The following is an 18,747-nucleotide window of genomic DNA, read 5'->3' as shown; positions in this document are numbered from 1 at the left end:
TTGATGTTAATCAGAAGAGCAATACAGAACTGCTATTTTGGAGAATGTTGGAAACGGGCCACTCTCAGGGAGATGAGGGCGGGCTGGAAGGGGATGTTTCTCCTGTCAGAGTCGAGCTGAAAGACACAATATTAGGTAGACTCCATGGACAGAAGAAAGGCTATTATTAGCAGGATGAGAATTTGCAGTCCATACAGCAGATGGCTTCAACATGCCCCCTATGAACACGGGTGCTGGACACTGAACACATTTAATGTTAACAATACTTGAAAGTGATTAGGGTTAGAATGGGGCCCCCAAGATGGCACCATGGGCTTTAAAGGAACAGGAAGAGAGACCCGAGGTGTAGCATGTTGCTCCGTTGCCCCTTCGGATGCTCTCACAACATAGGTGCCTGGTAGGCAGGTGAACAGCACCATTATATTCTTGTATCCAATCCGACAATTCTGCCTGGGCAGCCCTGACATCCACGGTCACCCTCCAGTTTCTTAGCTGTGACCCTTCCTTTCAAGGACAAGCATCTGTCATTACCCAGAGCATCTCTGTCTGGGGATCAGCAACGTCATGGGAGTCCTTGGGAAAGTCCCCATTCGGATACTGTGGTATAGTTTACGAGATGCTACCCCTGGGGGAGAGTCACAAACAGCTAGGAGGAATCTCTCTGTATTATTTCTCACAGCTACATGTGAATCTATAATTACTCCCAAATTCAAATTCAATTCAAAAAGAGAAAGCAAAGTCCCAACAAGGAGTCTGACTTTAAGGGGTTGCTTTATGCAGTTTTCCAGCAGAATCAGTAAGCAGGCATGCCTAGCTTCCCCTGCCCCGTGCATTAGCTACATTGACCTTTACTTCCTTGGGACTGGCCTCTTCCAGCAAGAGCCACACCCATCTTCTCGCAGAACTGCATGGCCATGGTGCGTGTGAAAGAATGGATATTTGAGTGTGACAGAGTTCGATGAGGAGGAAAGATGCTCTTGGCAACAATGGCTGGCCTGGAAACAGAAGGCCCTCACCTACCCTGAGTGAGTCACTACTAATGGGCATCGTGGGCTTCCTGTATTTATGCATTGTTTCTCACAGGCATGACTTACACCTACAGAGGTGTGCCTGATCTGTTCTTCAGGTGGCCCTTCTCCTAAATCAGACACCTCATGGAGATCAGAGGCAATAGGACCCTTGAGCTTCTGATTTGAAGAATAAAGAATCCTTGTGAGGCACCCTAGTAGTGCCAGGCCAGAAACGGCTTCAGCTCTCCAGCCAAGGACATGACTAGAAGAAAGTGGGTCTCTTCCATTTCTGAAGGCTCCCCACGGAAAAGCTTTCCTCTGCTTTCTATAAAACTGGAAGGCAGGGAGGACGGAGAGATGAGTCTGATGCATCCTTGCCTCCAAGGAGCTGTCTTTCTTCTTGCTCCACCCCCAGCCCCATCACCCATTATTAAGGGTGGTAGGAAACCTGAATTGAGTACATTTAAAATCATGTAACGTAGAAATCTTAACTTTTGTGATTTGGGGAAATAATTCCTGTTTCCGTCTACACCAACAAGTTTCAGTCCCAGTTTCTTCTGCTGCCAACCCCCTTGGGTCAGCCAGCTGCAAACAGGTGGTTGCTTAGACTGTCCAGTGCCCTTTTAGTTCCTCTTGTATTTGGAGGGATTTGAATTCTATAAAACATTTGGGAAGAGGCTACTTGAGTAAGTGAGGCTGTCCAGCTCTTTACCAGCTGAGGTCCCTTCACAGGCACATGAAAGAGAGGCAGCAAATGCATGTTGGAGGCATGAGCGTGGAGATCCCCCCCTAGAGTGTAGGGCAGCGATCCTTAAAACCCAGAGACACATGGGGCCACAACCCTTTGGTAAGGATACTGAGACAGAGATTACATTGTTTCTTACTTGTTCTCCAAAAGACATGTGGTCAGAAGTTCCAGATCAAGATAGTGAGATATATCTATCACTGCCGATCAAATATAGAACTTTGATTTGAGTCCAGATGCTTGTTAACTAGACATTAAAGTATCTTCAAAAAATATACAAGTGTGAGAGATGGCTCAGTGGTTAAGGGCGTGTGTTTCCCTTGCAGAGGACTGGGGTTTGTTTCCAAGCACCCTCATCAAGAAGCTCACATCTGCCTGTAACTCCAGTTCTGGAGGGATTTAGCACCTCTGGGTTCCAGGGGTACCTGCACCCATATGCACATGCCTATGCCTACACTCAGACACACACACACACACACACACACACACACACACCCCACACACACACAATTAAAAGCAAAAATAAATCTTCTAAACGTAAAACTATGAAATTTCTCTTGATAAAATTTTGTACGATAAAATTATTTTTCATAAAATGTTTTTGTAACATGCATAGATTTATTATTATTTTTAAATGAAGAAATTGAAATAGGATATTTTATAGTTGCCAGTTTCACTTTGTAAGACGGAAACTACTAAGAGCTATAACAAGTCCACACCAACACTCCTTGGATCCTCAATAGTTTTCAAAAGTGAAGCAGGTCTTGAGCACAGACAGCTTTAGGGGGTTGGGTTAGTGCTTCTAGAGACAAGGATGATGCCTCTCCCCACCGTGGAGATATAGTTATCCACTGTACGGTGCTTCTGATTCCTACGAGGCACAGAGGGAGGTTTTGGTTCTCTGGACTGCCTGTGTCTCTCAGTTCATGGTACTACAGAAGGGTCAATGGCTGGATTATCTTCTTACCAACAAGCAATTTCCTGGATCATTTATTTGCATATGAGATTTAATGCATTCAATGCAAAGTTCAGGGTCTTCCTGGGTTACCTAACTCTCCAGCTTCCCTACTAATATAAAATACAATGTCATCAGCTTCTTTCCCTAAAGGGTTGGGAGATGGGGAGGGAGTTTTAGAGCAGCAGCGAACTCCAGACTGAATGAGAATCGAGTGTGTGAAATATCCCCAGGCTTGCTCCTTCTCCCAAGCTGCAGTCAAAGGAGGATTACCGGGACTCTGATTCCCTATAATCCTCATCATTCCACACAACCCACGCTCCTGATATGACACACATGGAATAAAATCAGAGGCTCACTAAACATACGCGTCCTCAAAAACGGGTCTTCTTCTCCTATGCACTGTAAAGGGCCATCTTGAGTGAGCACACCAGCGACCTGTGGAGTCTCCTGCTAACTCTGTGTAGCATCAAAACTGCCTTACACCGCAGGAAGCTCCCATAGTGTCAGAACTGGTTGGTGTCAGAGGAGAAATAACTCTCCCATCTTCTGTCAGCGGCATCGCCAGGGAGAAAGCCCTCATATTTCCACATCTCTCTTCAGCGACAGTCTACATCAACACTTTTGATGAATAACTCACTGGACCAAGCTGCCGCCCTCCCATCCTGGGATATATTTAGCTAACCACTCCCCCAGGCGGCAATCTGTCATCCCTAATAGTAATAAAGACTAACATTTGTGGAGCACCTGTGTGCCGGGATGGGGGCCAAGCCTTTCCACATAGGCCTCATTTACTGCTAACAGAACCTTTCAGGTTAATGTTGGCTTCTCCATTTCACAGATGGGATAACTGAGGCATGAGGAAGACATTCATTAACTGGCCTTAGATGTTAGCAAGTAGATTTTTTTTTTTTAAAAAAATAAACTAGACAGCATCGCTTTACTATGTCTCTAACTACTGAGCCTTGCTCTTCCATCTCTTCGCCCACCAAGTGTGCCAAGGCCGGACTTTGAGAGCCTGTGTGCTGCCTCCATGGCGCCCCCACAGAGCCCAGCTCTCACGGCTTCCCACCCTAGTCTCCTAAAGAAGAAATAATTGAGAATATTTCCCAAGTATGAACGCTTGAAAGGTGGGTGCTGCCAAGAATAACTGGGGCTGCCTACAGTCTACTAGAAGCCACAATTTCTGGCCCATAAGCCTTTTGGCCACTTGAAACCCAGGGATTCTCCACTCTCCTGAAGGCTTGCATTGCTAGTTACTACTACAAAGCAGAACAGAGGGGCAGCATTTGATGGGACTTTGTCCATGATCCCGCTCTTCTCTCAATGACCCTTTCTTTCTTTAGTCAGTGTTCACAAACCATAGACTTAATAATCATCTCTAGAATTTTCCCAGTCGTCGACAGCATAATCATTTATATTTATCTTTATCATTAATAAAAATTTGGCCAGGAGACATCTTCTTGGCATCCAACTAAAGTTTTCGTGAATATGCTGGCTGTGGTCCTTCAGGCCCTTGCTTTTTTTTTTTTTTTTTTTTTTTGAGACAGGGTTTTTCTGTAGCTTTGGTTCCTGTCCTGGAACTAGCTCTTGTAGACCAGGCTGGCCTTGAACTCACAAAGATCTGTCTGCCTCTGACTCCTGAGTGCTGGGATGAAAAGCGTGCATCACCACTGCCCAACTTTGCATTTTTTCCAGCCCTTGAAAGTGAATTTCCTGTCCCCAGGAAAAACACTAGTGGGGAACAGTCAGGATCCTCGGTAAAGCTCCTGACACCATCCGAGGTTTGCAGCCTCGCTGGCCCGCTTCAGTCAGCTCTTGGATCTCAATTCTTGTGTGGAAATTGGGGACACATCCGAACAGAACTGGGTCTTGGGTGCCCTGCTCTCGGGCCATTGCACCAACAAGGTGCAGACAGCACTTATTTTCTCCCTATAGGGCATCTCTTCAAGGGATGGTTCTTCCTACAATTTCAGCGCCAAGTGCCTGCTCGCTGTGACATTACTCGTAGGGCCCCAACTATATTTTTGTGTTGGTCTCTGGTGATAGAGCTTGTAAAAAAGAAAATTTAGGAAACCAGGAGTTCAAATCAGCTTGTTTATGGCCTTGGGCAGTTCATTTCACTTCCCCGAGGCTCAGTTTTCTCAATTGGGAACTGAGAGACACTTTATTTGTTTTATAGCATGCTTAGGGTGACTGAGTGCAAATACTCAACAGAGTCCCCAGTACATTGGAGATGCTCTACACACGCCTGCTCCTTCCCAGCAAGCCAGCCTCCCCACTCCAACCACACAGATTCTTCTCTGTTGAGCGCTCTGAGGATGCTCTATTGCCACGCCTTGTCTCTCTGGCTACTTTCCAGCTTCCTTCTGGAGAGTATGGCTGAGCACTGCCCTGCTCTTCCTTCCCCTGTTCATCTTAAAAATGTTGGCCACATAGCAATGGACTGTCTTTACTTGAAAGTTCTTGACAATCTCCAGACAAACTTCGATCTTGAAGGAAAGCCATCTTGCCCTTGGGACCCATACCGCTGTCTTGTCATGCCACCTCAAGATTCAAAGGACTTTTACTTTGAGAGTCCACTCCGTGGCAGAATCATTACCCATAATAATGGTAGGTCTGGACAAAATAATCTTCCCGGTGTGAGGCAGCCAAATCCCTTGGCCCAGAAATTGAGCTTAATTGGAAATTAAATTGCATTTCCATGCCACCTGCAGGATGCCTCTACCCACAGCTAATTTATCAAGGTGATGCCTTACCTGGAGGAAACCCGTGGGAATGGAGTGGCTGCCGCAGCAAAACTGCAAGCTCGTACCCGATGAAAGAACTCTCTTAACCACTTAGTTTGAACTCCTCAAGTTTCTTATTTGGAGCTCCGTGTTCCCATTAACCACTTCTCTGCCAGGTGTTATGACAGGACCTAGAAATAAGGCTATCAACGGAACGTGCTTCCATGTTCCGGTGTTCACGGACCAGGGGCAGAAGAGTCATTAGGCAAAAGATCCCAAAGTCACAGCATTTAGTCATCTGGGGCTGAGTAGCACAGGAGATAGAGAGTACAGGACTCCAGTGAAGGATTTGATTTTTGTCTTGAACACTGATGCAGACAGTTTGCAGTCATGGAGGGGGCTGTGCCAACCAGCCTCTTTGCAAAATTCCAAACTAGTCATTCCACCATCGGGACAGGAAATGGATATGCTAGAGTTTTTATCATCTCTGGTCTATTTACTGATTAAGAGCCCAGGGCTTAGAAGGTGAGTCACTTACCTGAGGTCACCACTTCGCATCTAATTAACACAGAACTGGAACTGAAACTTGGGTAATTTTCCAGAGCCTTTGTCCTTAGACCCTATACTCTAGTGTCCTCTTATTTCCATCAACATTTAGATCTGAAAAAGTCTGACTATAGCTGCAGCTATTAATATATGCAGCGCTCACCCTGATTCACTGAGGGTTATCAACGCTTGCTAGAATTGCACTCCTTGTCTTTCTGTCTCTCTTTCCCTCTGTGCATCTCCCTACCCCATGTATGCTTATGTGTGTGTGTACCATTTGAGAATTAGATTCAGAAACACAAAGCATAGGACACAGAAATCAGTTTAGCTGGTCAAGAATACGAATGTGAGAGGGACAGACAGTGACTGACTTCATGGAGTTGGGCTGTAAGGACCAGGCCACTGTCATTCAGAGTGAACAGCGTATGTTCAACAAGATCATAGCTGAGGAGATCTCAGATCCAGGGAGAGATGGTTATCTAGCCACACGAGTCTTAGAACTCCAAACAGACAGTATGACAAGAGCACCAGCTCATTATGTTATCGTTGAAGTACCAAGGATGCAGAAGGAAGGAAGAATACAGAACATGACAGGAGAGAAACTCAAGGTTGCATATGGAGACAAACCATCAAAATAAGAGAGATTTCCCAAGAGAAACTCTCAAAGTCAGGAGGGCATGAAATTATGTATGTCAAGATCTGAAAGGCAATAACTTCCAGCCTCGATGACTGTATCCAGCAAAGTTACCCTTAATGATGTAAGAGCAAAGACTTTCTGTAATAAACACACATGACACCCAAAGAGACAAGCAACTGAGGGTTGGGAAAGTACCAACCACCATAAAAATAACAAAATGACAGAAATTAGTACCTAGCTTTCAATAACAACTCTTAATGACATCAGTTCTCTGATCAAAAGACACAGAACAGCAGGTTGGATAGAAAATAGGGCCCAGCAGTTGGTTGTCTTCAAGAACTGTACCTTACTGGCGAAGACAAGCAAGACTTGGGGTGAAAAGATAGAAAAAGGAATTCTAGTCATCAAATGGAACAGGAAAAATGTAGGTCTAGTTATACTGATATTTCAGAAAATAGACATCAAGTCAAAATTAGAAGAGATAAAGAAGCTAATTTAAGGCACAGGCTGGCCAATTCAACTGCCATCAGGGCCCAGATCCAGTGATTTGAGGCAGCCTACTCTAATATCTACTCAATCTACGAGCTGCTGGACCATGTGGAGGAGCTGGTGGTGCAGAAGCAGACCTGGGAGCACTTCATTACCTCTGAAGATGAAAACCTGGGGAAGCATGGCTGTGCTTGTAGATGATGACAGCCACCTGCAGCCACCACAGACCTCAGGGCAGCTCTGAGAAGTCCGAGAGACCAGTGGAGTCTCTGAGAGCAGGTACCGAGGAGGCGTCAATAGAGCCCATAGTATCTGTCCCTGGAACAACTGAAAAAAAATGAAGGTCAGCCAGGTGGTGGTGGCGCATATCTTTAATCCCAGCACTCAGGGAGGCAGAGGCAGGAGGATCTCTGTGAGTTCAAGGCCAGCCTGGTCTACAGAGTGAGTTTCAGGACAGCCAGAGATACATAGAGAAATCTTGTCTCAAAAAAAAAAGAAAAAAAATGAAAGTCCTATTTTCATGTAGACTCATGAAATTGGAAGGAAAGATGGTGGAACAGAGCCTGAATCCTCGGGAGAGAATGATGAAACTACAGATGTGCCAATAGGTGATACGGAAGTGATGTGGGAGCCTTTCCACAGTGGACAAAAGACATAGTGTGACTGAATAAAGCCAGTCTTTGGCCAGAGGGCCAGCCCACAACACGGAGCTTCTGCTGTTGCTTACCGCGTTGGGAGAGGTAGAGTTCAGGGATGTGGCGCTGCCTTCAGGCTGCAAGCACAGTGGTCATGCCTGGTGTCTCTCGAGGTGGTCTACATTTAGAGTGGGGAGGTATGTGGTGGTGTGAAGCTTGCTCAAATACTGCCTCCAGACACCCCACCTAGCTGCAGCATCACCCTGACTCTAGGCAACAGCAGGATAACCAAGATAAGTTTTGGCAATGGTCCAGTATTTATGGTGCTTCAGAAACCAGAAACCTTGAACCAGACCAATGGTTCAATGTGGTGAGTATTTGCATATAAAGGTGTATTTGCATATAAAGGTGGTCTGTGTTACAGCTCAGGGACATGCTGGCATCCATGGTCCATGCTGCTGCCCTAGACCGTGTCTAGGCTTGAGGCCCATGTGAATGTCTGTGGTCTGTGCTGCCTTTGGAGACCAGGTGGATGCATGTGCTCTGTGTTTACCTTTTGAGGCCATGTTGATGTTTAAGATCCATGAAGCCACCAATGACCATGTTGATGTGTGTGGTCCATGCTGTGATTGGAGGCTGTATGGATGTCTGAGGTCTATACTCTCAAAGGAGCCCATGTTGATACCCATAGTCCAGGTTACCACCAAAGGTCGTGTGGATGTCTGTGGGCTGGGATGCCTCTGGAGGCCATGTTGATATCTGTGGCCTGGGCTGTTGTTGAGGGCCATTATGGTACCCATGGTCTGTGTGTTAATATCCATGGTCTGTACTGCCTCTAGAGACCAGGTTGAAGATGTGTGGATGTCCGTGGTCCTTGCTGTCACCAGGAACCATGTGGGACCCTATGCTCCATGCTGCCAAAGTGCCAGGAAGATTCTTTCTGCAGACTCACAGTTGAAAATGAGAGACAGAAGGACTCTGCGAATGTGCCCCCACTCCCAAAAACTTCATCTAGACAGGAAACCATTGAAGAGAACTCTTAGAACTTGCTTCAGGGAGCCAAGCATGGTGGCTCACGCCTTTAATCCCAGCACTCAAGGCAGAGGCAAGTGAAACTCTGAGTTCCAGGCCAGCCTGGTCTATATAGAGAGATTTTTGTTTAGAAAAAGCAACCCCTGAAAAAACAAACAAGCAAACAAACAAAACTAACAACAAATTGTAATAGGGATGCTGAAATGTAGCTCTTCACAGCTGATGGCTTCTGGTCGGGGTGAGTGGGGAGGGATTCAGTTTTCTTTAAGGGGCTGGCCACTGGGAGTTTGACCATGCTCCAGTGAGTATATGGGCAACACAAAGTGGATTAGGTACTTTTTTCTTTTCTTTCCTGTTATTTTTATTCTTTTTTTTTTTTTCTGGGAGGAAATCACAAGGGAGGGGAGTCGACCTGGGAGGACTGGGAAGTGAGTATGATCAGGGTGTTTTAGGTGAAATTCCCAAATAATCAATAAAAATATTATGTTAAAAAGAAGATAATTTAAGGAGGAAATCCCCTAAAAATACACACACCAAAGTAAATGTACTCAGTTTTATAAAACAAACACTACCAGTTGTAAAGACCCAGGTTGATCTCCACAGAATATTTATGGGTGACCATAACCACTCTGACGAGTAGACAGGTCAGACAGAAAACAAACAAACAAACAAAACACTACCAGAGTTAAATGGCATCACAGATTAAATGAATTTAACAGACACTTACAAAATATTACACCCAAATATTACATAATATACAATATTTCCTGCAGCCCACAGAATTTTCTCTAAAATGGACCTTATTTTAGGACACATAGAATTTCCTAACAGATAGAAGAAGGTTAAAATAACTTTGTGCATTTTATCTGATCAAAATGGAACAAGACAAGAAATCAACTGGAAGAGAAACTACAGAAAATATTCAACCTGTGGAGGCTTAAAAAGATGCTATTTAAAATTAATTAATGGATCGTTAAAGAAATAAGGAAAGAAAACACAAAGCTTTTAAAATCAAATGAAGATGAAAACGTAATATACCAAAACCCATGAGATACAATGAAAACAGTCCTATGAGATAAAATTTATAGCTGTAATTTTTAAAAAAATCAGAAAGACCTCAGATAAGTAACTCGATGACGCATCCCAGCATCCGAGAGGACCAAGAGCTCAACCCTCCAAGCACGCATATGGAAAGACGGCAGAAACACTGGTCCAGAAATGAACGAAGTGGAAATGAGAACAACAGCACAAACCCCATGAAACAAAGAGTTTGTTCTTCAACAAATAAGCAAGTTAAACCAACCAAAATAGAGAGAGACCCAAATTAATTAAAGAGATGGAAGAGAGTGACGTTATAACAAATACCAGTGCTGCTTAGAGCCCCATTAGTCTACTCTGGAAATCTATCTTCCAAAACACTGGAGACCTAAAAGAAATGAGCACATTTCTAGATTAACCCACCAATACCAGCCAAGAGGACCTAAAGTCCTTCAACAGATTTAGAGCAAGTTGCAAGTTTTAATCAGTGATAAAATAGTCTCCCAACTGGAAAAAAAACCCAAGCCTAGAGGGGTGGGGGGCATTTCACAGCTCTACAGAACTTTTAAAAAAAAATTAGCACCAATATTTTCAAACTATTCCCCAAAACAGAATGGTAGGGAACGCCACCAAGTTCATATTACAAAAATCACAATTATTCTGATAACCATATGAATATGTAAATAACAAAAAGGAAAATTATTAACAGATCTACCTGAAGAACATGGGAGTAAAATCTATTAATAAGATTCTTATGAATCAAATTCAATGATACATCAAAAGATTATTTATTTACCATGTTCACATTCCATTTATTTTGGGGATCAAGGATTGCTTCGATGTATTCAGATCAATAGATGTACTGCATCATAGAATATGCTAAAGGATAGAAATGATATGGTTATATTGATAGAAAAAGCAAGGCCTTGGACAAAGTCCAATATTTTTTTCATGATAAACACCCTGAGGAAACCAAGGATATAAGGAGCCTACCTCAACACAGTGAAGGCTATATGATGTGATGGACATACATCCAGCATCATACTAAATGTGAAAAGCCTCAGAGCATTTCCGCAAAATCAAGACTGTGACAGGATCATCCACTTTCTTCTCTCTTATTCAATACAGCCCTTGAAGTCTTAGCTAGAGTAATAAGACAATGGATGTGAACAACAGGAACACAGGTGAGAAAGAATGCAGACTTTCTAAGAATGAATCCTAGATGGCTCCTACTCCCAACTAAAACTTAGGAGAGTTGTTTGTTTCTTTTTAATTTACATTTTCCACATGCACATCTGTTTGCAGATTGGGAACATGGGGCACATACCTGTAGCTCTTCACCCAGCGTTTCCAAGTACTGTGTAGTCACAGTAAATGTTCAGAGGTTCTATCAGTAGATGAAGAAAATGTATGTACTTTGCTTCTATTTATTTTACTGACGTTTAGATCATCATCTCCAACTTTTTTTTTTATGGGGGGGGGGAGTGTTTGAGACAGGGTTCCTCTGTAGCTTTTTGAGTTTGTCCTGGAACTTGCTCTGTAGACCACGCTGGCTTCAAACTCACAGAGATCCACCTGTCTCTGCCTCTGCCTCCCAGTTGCTGGAATTAAAGGCACGTGCCACTACCTCCTGGTTTCCAACTATCACTTTAGTAAACACTGCGATAATTCCATGGCAGACACTTGTGAATGAGAGGCTATGTGCAGTACACACGTCGTCCGTAAGCCTAGAAGAGATTTCTTTATTAGGGTTGGATGGGCAGTCTCCTGTCTGGCTGCAGTGTGGGAGGAGAGACACGGGGAAGAAGTGATAAGGGCTGGAGTTCAGGGGTAATTCTGGGAATAACACTGAAGTCACGGACAGAAGATGATTCACAGTTCCAGTCAGGAACATCTAAGAAAAACAGTGAAGTTGGAAGAGAGAAATATTGGCTATGGCTTTCTAAGGGTTCAGTGGAGGTTACAGGCAGTCACTCAAGTAGAAGGAGGTAATTAATGCCTTTCTCCTTTTTCCTGTTTTCTCCCTCCTCCTCTTTCTTCCTCCTTCTCCTTGCCCTTTGAGCACCCCTGTGCCGGACCTTGTGCTTAATGCTGAGCATTCTTAGATAACTAAGGCATGACACAAGCTTTGAGTTCAATCAGTGAGTCACATGTAGGCCTGGAGAAAAGAGCCCAGGAAAATGGGACTTGGGAGCTCACAGGGTGATGCTGAAGAGGGAGGAGTTCTGCTGAGCCTGAGGTGTGAAGAGCCATCTACTGGAGAGCTCCCATCTTTGGGAGGAGTCAGAGTACACTGTCCCTGTGTCTCTGCCACCGTGCAGAGGCCCTGCTTTGAGGGTACAGAGCTCCAGGATCTTGCCCATTGTGTCCTCGGTTTCTTCACCTCTACCTAGGAGGCTGATAGCAGAACTCTCCTTGACTGTGCAGCTACGGCTTTGCCCTCACTCTCATGGCCAGTTCAGGCTCTCAGAGGCAAGTGACAGTTATGCTTTGAAGTCTAAGATATAATCATCATGGGGACAATGTCTCACATATATCCTGCTGCCCTGGGAGGCAGAAGCCCATAGGGAGTAACAGACACTCTTCCAGGTCCAGCCTTCAGTGTGCAAAGAGAGACTGTTCTGTCAGAGTGTCCCTGCCCAGGATACTACGAGTTGAGGCTGATTTCCCTATTTCCTGCAGAAAGAGTCCCCAGGGGAACATTAGCCCAGCCACAGGTGACTGACCTAGCATTACCTCTCAGAACTCTTCCACCTGCTTCTCTGAGCCCCAGGAGGATGATGCCAAGTGGGGGCTTTACTCTTCGTTCCCTTCCTCTGCTGAAAGAGTGAAAGAAGGCTAGCTAAAGGCTGTGCAGGAGACAGGGATGGTGCTGGATGCTAACGTCACTCTGATTGGACCAACCGTTAGCTCTCCCGCTCTACCCTCCAAGGACGAGACTCTGCTTCCATGTAGAGGAAGGGAAGGCAAAGCGAACGGTGGACAAATCTCTGATCAATTTCTGGCCCACATATGTCATTTTGGTGAATCAGTCATTTTTCCAGGACCAGGGAACCCCTGATTTGACAGTAATACAACAACATGAAACTTAGTTCTTACAAACAGCAACAAGATATAAAAGCAAGAACACAGTGTCATTATGAACCCTAGTAAGGCACAAGCCTTGCACTCCATACTTTTGTACATTTCTTCAGCCGGCTTTCAGAATGGGCCTCTCTGTACCCATTGTATAGATGACAGAACAGAGGAGTGAGTTCCTGAGACATCCTCATGTAATAAAAGCTGTGCATTACAAATGGTGTAATACAAATATTGTGTAATAAAGACGGTGGTATTTGATCTGGAGTCTAGTGAATTCCAAGGTCATGCTTTCAGAAGGTCCTGGATATTCAGTGGATGAAAGGGAAACCTGGGCAGGGAACATTCTGTGCCTGTAGCTTCCATAAACATTTGCACATGACTTCATATCTCCAGAGATGATCTTCTCACCCAAATGGAGCAGAGAGCAGAGTGGAGATCATGTCATTCCACCCCTGGTTCAGAGTCTGCCTCTTTTCATAGTGAAGTCAATCAAACTGCCCCCAGCTACAGTAACTAAGGAAGAGATGGCTCTCAGATTGATGGGCTTAAAAGCCAGAGGGCAGGCAGTTTTGCCAACAGGGGAGTGGTTGGGAAGATGTGTTGGAGGAGGGGGCTGCTCATTCATCCCTGCTGCCCAGAACCAAAATAACCACATGAAACTTTATTAATTAAAACACTGCTTGGTCCCTAGCTCTAGCTTCTTATTGGCTAACTCTTACATACTAATTTAACCTATCTCCATTAATGTGTGCATCACCACGAGGTTGTAGCCTACCAGCAAAGTTTCTGCATGCCTATCTATGGTGGCGACTCCATGGTGTCTCCATGACTCCTCTCTTCTTCCTCCCATGGACATGGGAAGGCAAGGAAATGAGACTGGAGCCTTTAAACAGTACGGTGGGCAGAACCTGCAGGGAATGGATGGTAGATTTGGGGGTATAGACTCCAGGGTCAGCTTTGCTGACAGCAGAAACACCTGCTGGCTGGGTAGCATCCTCAGTGCCTTGGGCTTCTAAACTGTCTGGACAATCTCAGCTTCCACTCAGGACCTGCTATGTTGGACCGAGTGCAGGGGAAACAGTGCTGGTCACCACACAGTCTTTACCCTACAGAACTGGACCCTGGTGGATAAGCATGGATGGTAGGGAAATGCAAGTCAAGGGAGCATTGTGGATTGCGGGAATGGGCAAGTTCTGGAAATCTACTTAGTAGTATAGAGTATGGGGAGTCACATTGTCTTGTATCCTACGGAAGAGATTTGATGTCCTGAACACACAAAGGTGATGGTGCAGTGAGAAAAACATGGTAATTAGCTTGATTGTAGCAACCACTTCACTATGAAAACACAACCCAACATCAAGATATTACTCTATACCATAAGCGCATATAGTTTTAATACCTAGTTTTGAAATGTATTTAGATGCTCTGTGCAGGCAAATGAGGCCACATTGCATGATGGGAGGCAGCAGAGGACTAAAGAAGCATGGGGGAGGGTTTCTGGAAAGGCCAGAGCCCAGCCAGGAGAGCAGTCATTATGGGGTCCCTGGGGCTGAAGAAGTTGGTTGATACTCCAGCAGGAGCGGTATGGCTTAGTTTCTAGAGTGCATCACTCAGGGTCTACAGAACAAATCACCATTGCAAGAAGTCTGCCTTCCACTCAAATGATGTCACAAACTGGGGGCTGGAGAAGATGGCTTAGGAGTCAGGAGTGATTGCTGCTCTTACAGAGGACTGGGTTCTGTCCCAAGCACCCACATCACAAGGCTTACAGTCACCTGTAACTCTAGTTCCAGGGGGAACCCAGTGCCCTCTCTGTCTTACTTTGGTACCTTCACACATGGGGTGTGCCTACATATATCCAGGTGTTCATATGCATATGCAAAATAAAATAAATAAACCTTTCAAAGGTTTGTCGAGAATCCATTGGAGGCAGTCTCTGCTTTGTATTTTTAAATACCAGAATGGTGAACTGACTAATGAGCGGATAAGCCCATTCTGACCCAGCCACACAGTGAAACAATACTCCATTACTTCAAAAGGAATGACATGCAAACCCAGGCCACATGTTTTCATGAACGGATCCTGAAAACCTGTTAAGTGTACCAAGTCAGATACAAAAGAATACTAGTCTGCTTACACAAAGTACTTAGCATAGACAAGAATCCTAAGACAGACAGTAGAATGGTGATGGCTGGGGCTAGGGAGAATGGGAGTTGTGTTACAAAAATGAAAAACGTTTTGGGCATTAGTGGTGGTGTCAGCATGAATGTACCCCAAGCCACTGAATTGTACACTGCAAAGTGGCTTATTAAATGTAATTTTACTGAACTGTACACTGCAAAGTGGCTTATTAAATGTAATTTTATGGATATTTATCACAATAAAGAATATAAGAAAAAGGCATTTAATCTGCTTGAACCACCTTAACAGAATATCACCAATCAGAAATGCCTTCAATAACAAATCGACATTTTTCCAGTTTTGGAGGGCAAAGGTCAAGGTCAAGCTGGAGGAGTTGGTGTGTGGTGAGGTCTCTCTCCCCAGCTTGTAGGTGGGCACTTCATCAGGTCCCTACTGTGTCTTCCTCTTTTGATAAGGACAGCAGTCTTGAGGGATCAGGGCCCCGCCCAAATGACCTCATTAAACTACCTCATTCAAGGTCCTGTCTCCAAATATAACCACATTGGAGGTTAGGACTTCAGCCTGTTAATTTTAATGGAGGCACAGTTTAATGGAGACAATAGGAGGTGACTCTGCTGAGAAGCTTGATTGGGGGGATTGTTCCTCTAAAAAAAAAAAATCACTGTTGTGATCTTCTACGTGACTCTGGCAAGTGCTTCAAGGGCCTTGAGCCTTGGGGATATGAGCAGAAAACTCCCGACGGGAACTGGGATAAGTATAGAGTTCCTCCTAAAAGCCACAACACTCAGCGGAAGATGGCAATCACTATCCCTCTTATTTTTGTCACATTTGGGATGGCAGGCCACCAGTTCAGTTCCTGGGAGTTGTGGGCAGAATTTACCAGTGCCAGTTCGTGAATCTCTGCAAATCCAATATGCCTCAGAGCTTAGAGACATCCCCAGCTCTGAGTGACCTTTAGTCCCAAGATGATAGGTGCAGATCCTGAGAAACACGCCTGGGCTTGGCTTGACTTGCTAAACACAGGAGGCTTGAAAACTGTCACTCAAACTGACCCAGTTTAATCAAAAGATTATGGAAGGAAAATCAGGGTAGGCTAACCCCAGCCTCCTGGAGAGAAGCCCCCGGGTTGTATCTCTCCACTGACTCGTGTTCAGTTCTCTCCCTCCAAACAACTTCATCTAAGCAAGAAATGAAATTGGTGAGACTAGGCTCAGAGCTGAATGTACTCGCTGAGTGGTGTTTTCTCCCCTCCCCTAGACATCTTGGCTGCTCAGCCAGTTCTCCCCCACTTTCTGTTATTCGACCATAGAAGCTAACCAGTAGGTACTTTGGAGAGCTCAGGTTTTGAGGGTGGCAGCCTTCCCTAGAAATGTGCTTCTCTAGTCTGAATAAAACTTTTGACAACTTGATTTCTAAAGTAAGAGTATGTGTTGCCTCTTGCTTTTTTTCTCTATGATGTGTGTGTGTGTGTGTGTGTGTGTGTGTGTGTGTGTGTGCGTGTGTGATAGAGATTGGGGGGTACGTACTGGAACTAGGAGACAGACAACCCAGAGTTCCAGGCCTGACTCCACCCCTTACCGACAGGCAGCTCTTTTGGGTTCCAGCTTTCTATTGCTGTGACAAAATGCCAGAGAAAAACAATCTAAAGCCGAGATTTATTTTGACTCATAGTGGCAGAGGTTTCAATCCATGGCCAGCTGGCTTCATGCCCTGTGATAAGGCACTAAACATCATGGCAGAAGGGTGTGGAAGAGGAAGCTACTCAGGTCAAGGCGATCAGAAAGCAGAGAGACGATAGGGGCTAGAACAAGACAAACCTTTCAGATAGTGTCCCCACTGACCTCATTCCTTGAGCCAAATGAATCTCATTTCCATTGCTCCCTTACTAATTCTTTTAAATTATGACCCTTTCCATGGTTTAATCCATCACGGCTGCTAACAGTTCATGACCCAGCCACTTCCCCATGGCTGTATGCGCTAGCTGTGGACCAAGCCTTCAAACCTGGAGCCTTTGGGGGGGGCATTTTATGTACAAGTTGTAATACCCTTCTTTTCTCTGCAGCTTAGGTCTCCATTTCTGTAAGTGGGGCTCAGGCGAGTTCTCTGCCTTTGCGGCTCTTTTGCTTGGTAAGATTCTGCACGGTACAGGAAGGATGGGTGCGGGACACACAGGGCATGTCAGGCAGATAGCTCACCAACAGTATTTGCTTAAAATGTAAGTATTAAATGCTAAATCCCAAAGCTGGAACAGGATCTTTAAAACCAGCAGTTCCCTCATTTGGGAGATGAACACACGGAGGCCCAAGGAAGGGAAGCCACTACTTAGGGAAATGAATCGAAGGTTTAGCTCATTAAAAAAAATACATAATTGTTGCTCTACTCATCCATTGTGATGGTATTTAGTGGTGAGCACTCTAAATAATTATTGGTTTATTTTTATTAGCATATGTGTTCTACATAGTAGTGGGTTTTACGCTGACATTTTAGTTATGTTATGTACATTGGCTATATTCACTCCTCCTGTATGTTCTACTTTCTCCTCTCCCTTGCTAGTCTCTTTCTTTTGATCAGATAGATCCACATATAACTTCATGTTATATATATATATACATATATATATATATATACATATATGTATATATGTCTGTACCACATACACACACACGAGTTTTATTGAGCATAAAGAGTGAAATCGCATGACTTGCAGAGAAGAAGGTGAATCTTTAGGTAGGTCTTTGGGAGGCAACTAGATTATGACAGTGGGGTCTTTATAAAAGAAGCCAGGCAGCCAGCTCCCGTTCACTGATGTTGGAGCACAGACAACTGCAGAGAGATCCCAACAGAACCGTGGATCATCCTGTCACCCCGACTCTCAGATATTAGCTCCAGAATGGAGAATTAAGTGGCTTACAGCCACTCCATTGGTGGCATTCAGTGCAGCAGCGATAATGAACTGAGACAACACGACAGTTTGGATTCAAGGCCATGCCTGACTCCAAAGTTGCCGCTCTTTGTACGCCAAAGGACACAAGGTGTCATCATGGTTCCTCCACCCTGACCCCACCTGAGCTGTCACGAACGTCTCTGCAGGCACAACAGTAGACAGCCACGTGGACAAGCTGACTGCTGCCAGGAGGCTAACAGTAGTGCCAAGCACGAGAAAGCTGAGGTGGGTACAAGGTCTTGACCCCCTAGTTCATCAACAATATGCAGTTCCATCACTCTGTCAAACCAACACAGAAGTTAGGAAGCCTGTGCGGTTGGAGTACCAAGAAGCAGACAAAGACCAGATCTCCAAAAGGGACAGAAATTCTCGTACGGGTCCTGATACTGCTGCTGTCTAGTTACCATTTGTTCAACTCTCATGGGGTGTGGATACCTGAGGCACCCAGTACCACAAGTTGAGTGCTTGTGTGGGGATCTAATTCTCTCACAGCGGGTGGCCAGTAAGCACACAGACTTCCAGGTAAAAGGAATCTTCTCAGCTACTGACAATCTCTCAGTTACAGAACTTGCCATTGAGGTGATTGTGGGCAGCTGAAATGACTTTGGTAGCGCTAATCTAGGAGCTGGAAGGAGAGCCTTGACCATGTACCATTGTTTCTGCCAGCTTGGTCTCACATCTCTTTGCTATCAGCCACAGCTGAGGTATGAGAGGAAAAAAAAGTGGCATCTTGAGATTTATCGGACCACTGCTATTTGCCAGGC

General features: G+C 44.9%; 1 protein-coding gene and 1 long non-coding RNA gene across 5 annotated transcripts in view; both read right to left on the bottom strand.

Moving 5' to 3' along the window:
* Positions 1 to 18,747, bottom strand: part of Kcnip1 (potassium voltage-gated channel interacting protein 1) — a 375,343-nt gene that overhangs the window by 345,640 nt on the left and 10,956 nt on the right. The gene's annotated exons all lie outside the window — the stretch shown is intronic.
* On the bottom strand, positions 9,332 to 16,428 carry LOC126499442 (uncharacterized). Its single transcript, XR_007591083.1, has 3 exons — positions 11,144 to 16,428; positions 10,810 to 10,959; positions 9,332 to 10,695 (listed from the first exon to the last, which is right to left on the bottom strand). It is a non-coding gene; the product is annotated as an uncharacterized lncRNA (long non-coding RNA).

This window comes from Alexandromys fortis, unplaced genomic scaffold (genome assembly GCF_014885135.2).
Source record: "Alexandromys fortis isolate MF-2015 unplaced genomic scaffold, M_Fortis_MF-2015_v1.1 scaffold_11, whole genome shotgun sequence".
Lineage (NCBI taxonomy): Eukaryota > Metazoa > Chordata > Mammalia > Rodentia > Cricetidae > Alexandromys > Alexandromys fortis.
The sequence above is the reverse complement of the archived record's forward strand: the minus strand, read 5'-3'. Positions and strand labels throughout refer to the sequence as shown.